This window comes from Watersipora subatra, chromosome 7, assembly GCF_963576615.1.
Source record: "Watersipora subatra chromosome 7, tzWatSuba1.1, whole genome shotgun sequence".
In the NCBI taxonomy this organism is placed as follows: domain Eukaryota; kingdom Metazoa; phylum Bryozoa; class Gymnolaemata; order Cheilostomatida; family Watersiporidae; genus Watersipora; species Watersipora subatra.
Genome location: NC_088714.1, coordinates 64,472,255 through 64,484,266, shown reverse-complemented (window position 1 = coordinate 64,484,266; position 12,012 = coordinate 64,472,255). Strand labels below are relative to the sequence as shown.

The window sequence follows — 12,012 nt, the reverse complement described above, 5'->3', positions numbered from 1 at the left end:
ATAAATAACTTCATTCATAAAGGAAAACAGGGAAAAATATGTTTGTCCAGAACAAAAGTTGCTGTAAAATGGAGATAAAACAAAAATGATTGTTACTGGTTGAACATACGTACACATGTAGCTATATGTAAGTAGGTAGTAGTGTCTTAACATTTAGTTGTACAGCCCTTATTATCAGCCCTTGTCACTGGTTGAACAGACGTATACATGTAGCTATATGTAAGTAGATAGTAGTGTCTTAACATTTAGTTGTACAGCCCTTATTATCAGCCCTTGTTACTTGTTGAACAGACGTATACATGTAGCTATATGTAAGTAGATAGTAGTGTCTTAACATTTAGTTGTACAGCCCTTATTATCAGCCCTTGTTACTTGTTGAACATACGTTTACATGTAGCTGTATAACTACATGTATACAAAAATTTACTAGTTGGTCCCGTAATATCGATCAGCACAGTATATCACTAAACATATGTCAACATTTCCAAGTGCCAACAACTGGCAAGACTTAGCTAAGTGTCAATGTCCTTTAGCTGCGGTGACATTAATATTGCCATAGAACGAGTAAGAGTGAAATTGTATCACCACAGTGATGCCGTTAAACGTGAAGAAGCTATGAGAAAGGTTCATTCAACTCTGCAACTGCCATTTTAATCCCATCTTAGGATCAGGTAATGGAATTGAAAATACCTAATGGAATTTCCTAATGCAACCCTCTCTAACCAGGTTATCCTATTAGCCTTAGTATGACTGCTACAAGAAGACAGCGGAGGTTGACAAATGCTGCCGGCACATATAAGGGTGAGGGTATGGCATTAGACAATAGTAAATCCAATAGTGCTTAGCTCTTAGATCAAGACTGTAATTGCGAGGACCGCCGGCAACCACCGGCGGTCCTCGGAGCGATGTAGGGAACCTATATGGGAACCAGGAACCTATATGGGAACCAGGGACCTATATGGGAACCAGGCTTAAGCTGGGAACGCAGTGGAAAAGAATTGCTCTTAAAATGAAAGTCTGGCACTAGTCTACTAGAATGGCCGGGTTGACCTGAAATGGCTTTACAAGTTAAACTAATAAAATGAACAAGCAGCCAGGAACTGTGTTACCAATCAGGCAAATTGCTATGGTAGACTGTTATTGCCCCCTACAAATAGACACCGCTGAAACCTTTATGCAACAAAACTTTACACTGACTCTCTCATTTGTACTCTTAGTAGCAGGCGCTGTCCAACTAGCTAGCACGAGAATTAGTTAATATAGGCCAGATGTTCAATCATCACGTTTCATATAAAAAAGAAACGTGACAATCACCTAGGCTCTTTAAGGTAAAAGATGGCATTCTGTTTGAACTCGGAGTAGAAAGGTCATCAGTAACAATCTTTTCAGTTATAAAAATTATTGTAGCTGTCTAAACAACGGAGAGAACAGTTCTGAGTTTGTATTGTTATTCATATGGCATGCTAAAAATTACACGGAAATATAGAGTGGCGCATACTATGCTATGACTATGTCTAATCGACACGATAGAAGTGGCAGAAATCTGCAAGTCAACTATGCTATGGCTATGTCTAATCCACATGATAGAAGTGGCAGAAGTCTGCAAGTCAACTATGCTATGGCTATGTCTAATCCACATAATAGAAGTGGCAGAAGTCTGCAAGTCAACTATGCTATGACTATGTCTAATCCACACGATAGAAGTGGCAGAAGTCTGCAAGTCAACTATGCTATGGTTGTGTCTAATTCACATGATAGAAGTGGCAGAAATCTGCAAGTCAAGCGAGTTTTGTTACTCGTAAATTTTTACTGAATATTTCACGCCTGCGAAAGACGAAAATGGCACTCTCGGATGCACAAAAAGGTGCCGCACCAGCTATTCCATTTTAAACATTTTTGACATTTTATTCTTTCTTATTTCGATTTGAACGGACCTGAATATGCCACTGGTATAGAAATTCATATCTTTTTTAATAAAGAGATCTCACCAATCTGCATCATGCGAATGCCCACTGAAACGCTTATCCGTAACTTAACGTGAGCACAACTCCAAATTCATATCATCAGCGTCATCGAAACATAATGCACATAAAATTTCAATACAACGGAGTCATAACTATAAAATTATTTCCAGAGCAGTCAGAGAGATAACTTTAGCTAGACACCTATTGTCTGTATGTCAGCCAAATCTAGAGGCACTCCTATACCAGTTGCAAATATTATTACTTGTATAATTCTGTTGTGACATCAATAATCAGTATAATATATATTATATTAACATATATTATTATATTTAATATAATATTTATATCTATATATATAAATTTCAGTGTTTGTCGGTCCAGTTATAACGATAAAGTTTTAGCAACGAAAAATCACCTTCGTACTGGATTAGAACTCGTGACATTCAAATCACAAGTCTACTAACAAATTCATTTAAGGTAAATTCAACCTTTATTTTATGCATCTGTCTCGAAGGTAAGAACTCCTCACGGTACATACTGCGCGTAGTACATGGTAGTGTTACATTTTATTACAGATCATAATCACTAAATACACCAAAAGTTATGTAGGTCACTATAGTTACTAAGGTTAACATATTATTTTGTTACTAATTTTCACTATGTATAGTGTGTAACTGTGTATATATAAAATTTTGTGATTTTTATCAGAGGGAGTTTGCATTAAATAATTACTACGAGTTTTTATGTCACTCTATACAATATTTTCCACTATTATTTTACACTGCCAACACTGAAACAAATTGAAATCATATAATTGTACACCAAATATAATTTTTCATTGTAATCGTAGCAAAACAGACTTTATTTAGCCATTACCTGCTATTTCACATTTACATTTAAACACCTTTACAGCTGTTTTATTTTTTTTCTCAATTTATTTGAACTGCACAAAACACTTTTCTCATGATAGGAAGTTTGAAAGTTAGAATAGTAACCGCTGTTATACCTGTATGTCAAATGAAAAAATAATTTTTTGTGCCTTTTTTATAAACTTTTTTATTACCCTGGCAACTTTCATTTCAGTCCAAGTTTGTGTCCAGTAGTGTGTCCAGTTAGATGAGTAAATCTCTTTGTGAGTTATTTACTACTCTAGTGGATGAAATTATTTGATGGATTTAATAATTCGCGAATTCCCTTAGTTAATTCCGCGAATTATTAATATCAGTTTTATTTTTAACACAAGGCAGAGTAGCTACTACTTAAAATTAAAAGCTAGCCGCTAAGCGAAGTTAGTAAATGTAGCTGAGTTCCAAACTTTTTAAAAATCATCGCCGGGGCTTTGAGTTAAGCCCATTGCCAATGCATCACACTGCTTTACAAAAATTCTTCAGGGTTGTCAAGTTATTCAGAATTCGACATGGCATTGTCATTGCAAAAATCTCTCCTGCAGTTCTTTACGTTGGAAAAAACTCTAACTTACCACAAGTTGTTAGTCCACCAAAGACCTTCAAATTGATGAATATTCATGAAAACATATGAATGCAGCCAAAAATTTATAGCTTAGCATGATTGACATATAATTTCCCAGCTAAATAGAAACTTAAACACGTGGTATAAGCATGTGAAGGTTTTACTCTATTTCTAGCTGCAGTCACCGATTAATTTTTTGCGAATGTGTTCATCTGCGAATAAATTAGTCCCGCAAATATGTATAAAAAGACAATTTTTGCAAAATTCAACTCCGCGAATAATTTCATCCTGCAAGGTTTTTGTCTTGTTACCCCCAGTGTTTGTACTCACCCTTCAAACTAATTGAAAGTTTTAACATTGTATTGAAAATCAATCAATTTTAGTGAAATTCGTTCCGAGTTGTGAGACTGAGTGTTGTTTAAGTATGCTAAAAAGGAATACAATATCGATGCTATATGGGTAGGTTTGCACGGAGTTAATTTTTTATCCAATTTTTATAAACACCAATTTTATATTCCAACATTAATCAGTAAAATTATTGCAAATGCAATAACCATTCATCATAAATTACCACAAAAGTGAGATGATTGGCATTACTAATAACTTGAAACATTGCATTAATTGCTAAGTACAATAGACTAGTGGAAAGATGCAATCTTCCACTGTTTAATTACTAAAGGTTGCCTTCAAAACCAAAGTGAAGCACTATTTGTTCTCACATAGAGGAACCTGCTTATGGAGTGTCCACTCAAGGGCCAACAAGCTAACGGGTTGCTCATGGACCGTACTACAAAATACTATTCAATCACGACAGTTCCACAGAGCGCTCCGACCTTGCAGTAACCATCGAGAAGTCAGTGAGTCACCGTAAAGCAGCAACTATCCGAATTGCAATCTGCGGGACTTCTGTCAACCCATACTTACAGCCACATTCCGCCTGCAGTATCGCTCACTCGTTGAGCAGATAATGTCAAAGAACCAAGTAGGCACAAACAGGCGCTGCCATACACACAAAGAAAGTGTAGATGATGTGCAACCAAAAAGTGGGTTTTAATTTTTCAGGTAATGTAACGCACATTTTCTAATCTTTGTATTTTAGTTTGTATTTTTAGTTTCTAATGCAAAACATTTGGGCTAGATTTAAGGTCATGCATCAGTCTCAACCTCGATATATACAGTTCAAGGTACGACTGCGTCGACTGGCTGGTCCAAACCGACTCAAGTCCTAACTCTGTTAGTGACTATACACTATAATATCACATTATTTAGTCATATTCTCAAATGACTCATTGTGATAGCTGCCAACTATACCTGTCTCCAACTGGTAGAAAAGCAGGAGCCACGCAGATGTTCATGTCTGCATTTGGATAAAAGCTAATAGTTTGCCTTGTTTAACGAAATGTTTGATTTATTAGGCTGTACTGGAGGACGCATGATGAGATGAGAATGCCAGGAGGCTGAGCGACAGCTCGGGGACAGGCAAGAGCCCTCCAGAACAATGCCATAACTGTGGATTATAATGAAAGGGGAGAAGATTACAATCTCATCAATTGTTTTCGTAAAAAGGTGACTACAAGCGGATTAAATACAAATAATGGAGTTAAAAAGGGTTTCCCCCAAACAAACGTCCTTCATCTATTCCAGCTAGGAAACAAATTTTACACTGTAGACGCTATAGAAAAATTCTATCATTATCACAAATAAAGATATCCTTATTTCCTTATTAAGCCGAGATGTAAATTTGGTTTCAAAAGTCTTATGAAATGGTATCAGGCCATATATGGAACAAAAAAAATGCTTGTTTATATATTTTTTGGGTAAGCAGCAATGGCAAATTTAATGTTAAATTGTCACAATATTTCGACAAATTTCATAAAATTAATACTTGAAATCAAATAAGCTCTGACAATTTTGGAAATGTTGCGATACGAATACAACATGGTTTGAAATGTTTGTAATAAGCAGAGAGAACCTAGGATTTGTATGAACACAGCATATGAGAAATTCAGCAAGATAATAAGGCTAGACCAGTCATAGTTCAACGGCCATGTCATCAGTCAACGACAAAAAAATTCTTTAAAAACGTCACATTAAAGGACAATAAATATCTTGTTATGATGTTAAATATTGTGAATGAAACCAACATTGCCGGCAAAAATGCCTCTAAAAATTCAGTGCTCTTGTAGCTAAGGAATCTAGACTTCAAGTGCTCTGACACAAATAGTCTGAGATGAACGGGTATAGTATATGTAAATGGTGAGTTGCTTCCTCCCCACCTTCCAGTAGCTTTGTGAGAAACTCCAGACTACTCAGGCGTCAAACCATCAGTTGATTTGACCACATGATGCTAACAAAGCCCCTGAACATCATTCTGATAGACTGCGCGATGCGCAGGATGTCTTTTAAAAGCTGTCGCGCCATTGGCCAGTCATAGGAGTTTTCCTTAAATAATTGGTTGACAACTTGAGCAGGTGATAGTTTTGCTTTTCAATGGAAGTGTGTCTGTCTAAGGGAGTTTATTCAACTAATTGCCATGTTGCTATCAAAGAACTCCTAGTGAAAGGCAAGAACTAACAACATGAGATTTGAGTTAATGTGTTTGTCTTTTTTATCTATCTTATTATTATTAGGTGTCAAGTGAACATCCCGTGTGTCCATCATTGTTCTCATTATATCACATATAGAAACACCCTTACGGGTATTTTACGGCGGATCAAAGAAATGCTACAGAATACGTTAGGATCGTAATGTGTGTAACTTTGAAAAATAATATGTAAGTCACTAGCTCTTAGCCTGTGCTCATATCGCTACTGATTTTATTTTATCACGCACGGCGCTGTGTTAGCTGCAAATATGGTTGCGAGTGAATAAAATTGGTAAACACACTTGTAATGACTGAAGAAGTCTGACAAGGGTCTTCAGTAATTATGTAATGTTTGTAAACTTGGCCAACGGCAGCTGATGTCAATGTCCAGCCAGTCACCTAATTATATTGAGCTATAGCCTGTATCTATTTGCTGTGAGCACACACCCTACCCAGTATTAGGTAAGATATAAACATACTCATCACAGGCAAGAAAGGCATGAAGTCATCCTGAGGCAGTCAATATGAAGATGGGAAAGTTGCATAAAGCGGATTAGGTTTCCGAAACTCTAGGTTCAGTAAGGGGGTTCAAACAATAACTATTATGAGAATCCACAACTACATACTTTGAAGTACAAAGGCTAGAGTAGAATTCTATAGCGCTCCGCGGTTGATATACTTCTGTTTGACATACCCTTGCAAGGACTGCTTCAGCAAAACTCGAGCTCAATCATACCTGCGAGTTCAACCGTACCTGCGAGTATGAGATGCTTTGTTTCCTTGAATGTACCATCTTGATTTTTTTCATTGCGTTTGCCAGTATGTCAATGACAAGATTGCATGTTTTTAATATGAAGCGCGTACAGCCAGACCCCGACTGACCTTCACCTCTACATATGACCTTATCAATTCACTAGTCTGATAGCCAGCAGAAAGTCATTTGGGGTTTTTCCTGAGCTTTGCCTACAGACTTGGGCTGATGCAGCACAGGAGCAATTATGATTGGAAGATCTTACAAACAAGGCCTATGGTCCTTGTATGACTCAAATCCCCCTATAACTATAACTAGGTAGGTAACTATAGGTACCTACAATGACTTTAGGGCATTTTGTGGTTATGATCTGCAAGATAATATAACATTATAATGTATTACGTAGAGAGTTCATACCTTCGAGACAGACGTGTAACATAAACGCTGAATCTAACTTAAATGAATTTAGTTTACTAAACAGTGAAGGAAGTTTTAGAATGTATTTTAGTAAACTTCTAATTGTTCACTAAAATTTTATCATTTATATTTTATCATTTATTCATTTATTTTATCTTATTATCATTATTTATTATATTTTATTTAATTTTATCATTTATTCAACGGATAATGTTGAACTCGCCATGGCGAGCAACGTATATCTCTTAATAACTTATATAATCAGTACACAAATCGCCAAATTCTAATTTAGAGAAAAAATTATTGTTGATATCGCGTGGCAGAAGAAATTCGCTCTAACGAAAAAATAACAAAAAAGCGTCATGTTTCTTCGAGTTAGGCAAACAAATTTTTATAACAGAGGCGTCGTAGCGCGCGGGTGCAATGCTTAAATAATATGACATTTAGCATGTGTTTACAGTATATGATAAGGGCTTGGGTTAATAAGGCTTGTATAGCGGTTGAAACTTTTGAAACCTGTGGTTGAAATTTCCGCGACTTCAAATCCACCAGGATGCAAAATTTTAATTCCAAGATTTTAATAGCTATAGTTAGATAAATAGAAACACAGAAACACACACAAACCTTGAGAAACATATATATATATATATTATATATATTGAGTATTACTTTATCAGTTCAATTTTTATGTGTATTTTAGGTTTGTTTATACTTTTAAATTTTTATATAGTTTTATAAAATGCATTTTCTTCTAGCAGTGTATGTGATCACTTAAACTAGTTGTCAATGTTTCTTTGATGTTAGAACGAATTAAACAAATTACTTAGTAAGCTTATAAGAGTATCTGCTCCAACGTGATGGTTTCAAGATATATGAAGCATAGATTGGAACAGATTGATTTTGAGGTTTGACTATCTAGTATGCAAGGAGTCATGTGTGGAGTGTAGGTTAACAAATATTACATTCCCATACACCTCCATACGCTGTATGGAAACGTAATATTTAGAAATGTAGCCACACAGAGTTTCCCCACGCCCCCATATGGCATTACAATGCCATGATGAAAACAGTAGTGTCGCTCTCATTCTGTTGTGATTCAGTGTCATGGTTTGGAAGCGAAACACCTGTGCGAAGCACCATCTTTGTGTCACGGAAACGGTCTTAGCGACCAACGGTGTGGCACTTGTGTGCATAGGTCTTGGTTTCTGGCTGCTTCATATACAGACATATGCCTTGACATAAGGTGGCGCACAACCATCACTGTACTATAGCACCCTATGGAAACATGACCTGCTTGTCAGCCCAAGATAGCGCTTCTGCACAGCCTCACTCAGGTGTCGCGACACTATATCTGTATGGAAACTCAGTGATAATAAACAACTTGTAGTCTTCAACATCCTGTGAGAATGCTGAAACTGCCATAAGACTTGTAACACATAAGAGGTGTGTGGCAGCCTTTGTTACACACCCGAGTTCATATCCCTATTATAGCTCTCTGACAAGCACTGACAAGTAGCCCTCCGGCTATCACACATTACAAATAGGAAGAAGAAAAAGATGTCATGACTCGATGTCATCACTCAAAGTCACCCGCCAGCTCATGTCAAGCAGCCATCCACAGATCATAACTCGTCATAGGCATGGCCAAATGACACTCAAACGGCCCCCTGAGCAAAGGGAATCATAATAAATATGTAACAGAATAGTGTAGCTAATTATATCTGCCGTCTCAGAAGATTTGCACCGGGATGTATAATAGCTATGAGGACTTGACACTGCTGAGTCCCCCACTTGAACAGACAGACAGACAGACCAAAAGAACAACTTTAATAACTGAAAATTCATATGAACAATACAAGCAATTAGAGTGCAGTCAGTCCTTCCTGGGAGCAGAGGGAGAAGACAACTTACTAACCTGAAGAACTATTGAAGAATTAGAGCTTTGCGATTTCCAAAATCACCAGATGGTTCTATATTACAAATTTACATTGTCGAATTGCGATATATCGTGAATAATCTATTTATAGACGATTCGTGATATATCGCGAATCATCTATTTATAGACGATTCGTGATATATCATGATATTATTATTATGTAAAAAAGACTTGTAAATTTTGGTTATGATATATTCGTATATTTCAACTTGAAATGAAACTATTTTGTGTTCATTATAATTATATAATCATAATATAATCATATAATCATAATTATATATTCATTATATAATTGTGTTCATTCTTATAATAAGCTCAATCCATGGCCTTCCACTCACGAGCATTCATGAAATAAATGTTTCTAATTATAATGAACACAAAATAGTTTCTTTTTAGGTTGAAATATACGAATATATTTTAACCAAAATTTACAAGACTAGAAGAATGTCCGTGTGTTTTAGTTTCAGTGTCGCTTATTCTGAAAATTGTCAGGAATGAAATAAATCGCCATTAAATGATTATATCGTTTATACGATTGGCGATATTTCTGTAAATAGTGACGATTTGTAAAAGGTCTACCTTCAAAATCGCCAAAAAACCATTCAATCGCCCCATCATGAAACTTTGAAGAATACTTCCTTATTTCAGGTATAATTGAACACATATATGTACGGAAAATGATAAATGCAGAAAGTAGGGCAACATGTAAGACTAAAACCTGAAATATGAGTGGTTTTGAAGGTGGTTGAAGCTACATATAAACCACAGAACATATCCATAAGTACCTTATAACCTTTATTGATGTTATTTGGCCACTCGTAACAAACCAGAACGGTGACAGCCATTGAACGAGCTATGGGGAAGGAAACTCGTCATGATTGCAAAAACTAAATTTCTGGTAGTTAAATGAAATAGTAAAACTAGTAACTACAAATATTAATAATACTAATAATATAAAACAGGACAAACTATTGAGTCACAAAACCACGATAATAAAGTTTACTTAAAATTTAATAGTTTTCTACACCATCTAAGACGATATCATTGGTAGTACAGTAAAGGAGCTAGTATCGTCTACACCATCTAAGACGATATCATTGGTAGTACAGTAAAGGAGCTAGTATCGTCTACACCATCTAAGACGATATCATTGGTAGTACAGTAAAGGAGCTAGTATCGTCTACACTATCTAAGACGATATCATTGGTAGTACAGTAAAGGAGCTAGTATCGTCTACACCATCTAAAACGATATCAGTGGTAGTACAGTAAAGGAGCTAGTATCGTCTACACCATCTAAGACGATATCATTGGTAGTACAGTAAAGGAGCTAGTATCGTCTACACTATCTAAGACGATATCATTGGTAGTACAGTAAAGGAGCTAGTATCGTCTACACCATCTAAGACGATATCATTGGTAGTACAGTAAAGGAGCTAGTATCGTTTACACCATCTAAGACGATATCATTGGTAGTACAGTAAAGGAGCTAGTATCGTCTACACCAACTAAGACGCTATCATTGGTAGTACAGTAAAGGAGCTAGTATCGTCTACACCATCTAAGACAATATCATTGGTAGTACAGTAAAGGAGCTAGTATCGTCTACACCATCTAAAACGCTATCATTGGTAGTACAGTAAAGGAGCTAGTATCGTCTACACCATCTAAGACGATATCATTGGTAGTACAGTAAAGGAGCTAGTAGTCGGCGAGACATATTTAGCAATCTCGATATTTTTAGCAAAGAAAAATGAGAGCAACTGGACTGTTTAGACTAAATCTTCAATTATTTATCAAGTTTCTATGAGGCAGGGTTATATAAAAGATTCGTTCAACTGGTCTGGACAACATATCGAGCATAATAACATCTAGTTTGGTGTCAAGAACACGCCATAAGACAAAAATAGCATAAAAGGTATAAAGTGTTTTAATGTTTTTAAATAGATAAAATCTGTAGCTATGTGACTGTACATAGACTACAATACAAAGACATCGACCAGAGCAGTTCTTAAACATGCCTTTGTTGGGGAGTTAGTTCCTCAGCAGACGTTTTCAACATTAAAATCTTCGACAAACTACACGACCTCTTTAAAGTTTAGTTGAATACATTAAAGCTGGTTTGTTAACCTGAAAAACTTAAAACAAAAATTCACAAAAATAAAATACAATTTGTTTTTCTCCATCTCGTGTCATCAAATCGTGGGTGGATGTCTACCCTCTTACTAACAATTTCAGTACAAATTAAGAAATGCTGGTAATGATTTTATAATGTATCACTATGTGAATCATGCAACCACGTGAGGAGCGCAAAGGACGCCATATCATATCTGACAGAAATACCGCATTCTGATAGCAGTGTCAAACGCATTCCATAGTCCAAAAAATTAATGTCATCATTATTGTTGTTTCACCCAGCATCGGTATTAAAGATGGGTGTTGTTTCCATTTCAGATCAAAAGAAGAAGCCGTGAAAGAACAATAGCCAGCTATGAAAATATACCAACAATGGATGAAATCAGAAAAGAGATTAGAAAATTGACACTGGCGGGCGGTTGCAAAGGGAAGAGCGATGTTTAATTTGAGGTGATCTGCTTGTTTTTAATATTAGGATGAAAGGACTCACGACGAATAAATTAAAATCAAAGAACGGTAGTAGCTTTTGGTTATTACTGTACATCTCTGACGCACCTGGCTCTCATCTACCGCTCAATGACCTCTGATGCTTTCTACTCCAGCGTCTCTTATTTAACCTTGAAGGCGCAGTAAGTGATCGCATGGCGCTGTTGTGAGCAACAAAAAATGTCAAATTACGGGTCAGTAAAAAACCAAAATGTGTAAACACGGATGGTTCCGGTGATAATTGCCCATGTTTCGGGATGCTAAAAAAA

The 12,012-nt window shown here is 36.1% G+C and overlaps 1 protein-coding gene across 3 annotated transcripts in view; it reads right to left on the bottom strand.

The window, feature by feature from the left end:
* The window catches only part of LOC137401094 (cyclin-H-like), an 82,516-nt gene that overhangs the window by 54,654 nt on the left and 15,850 nt on the right, over window positions 1-12,012 (bottom strand). The gene's annotated exons all lie outside the window — the stretch shown is intronic.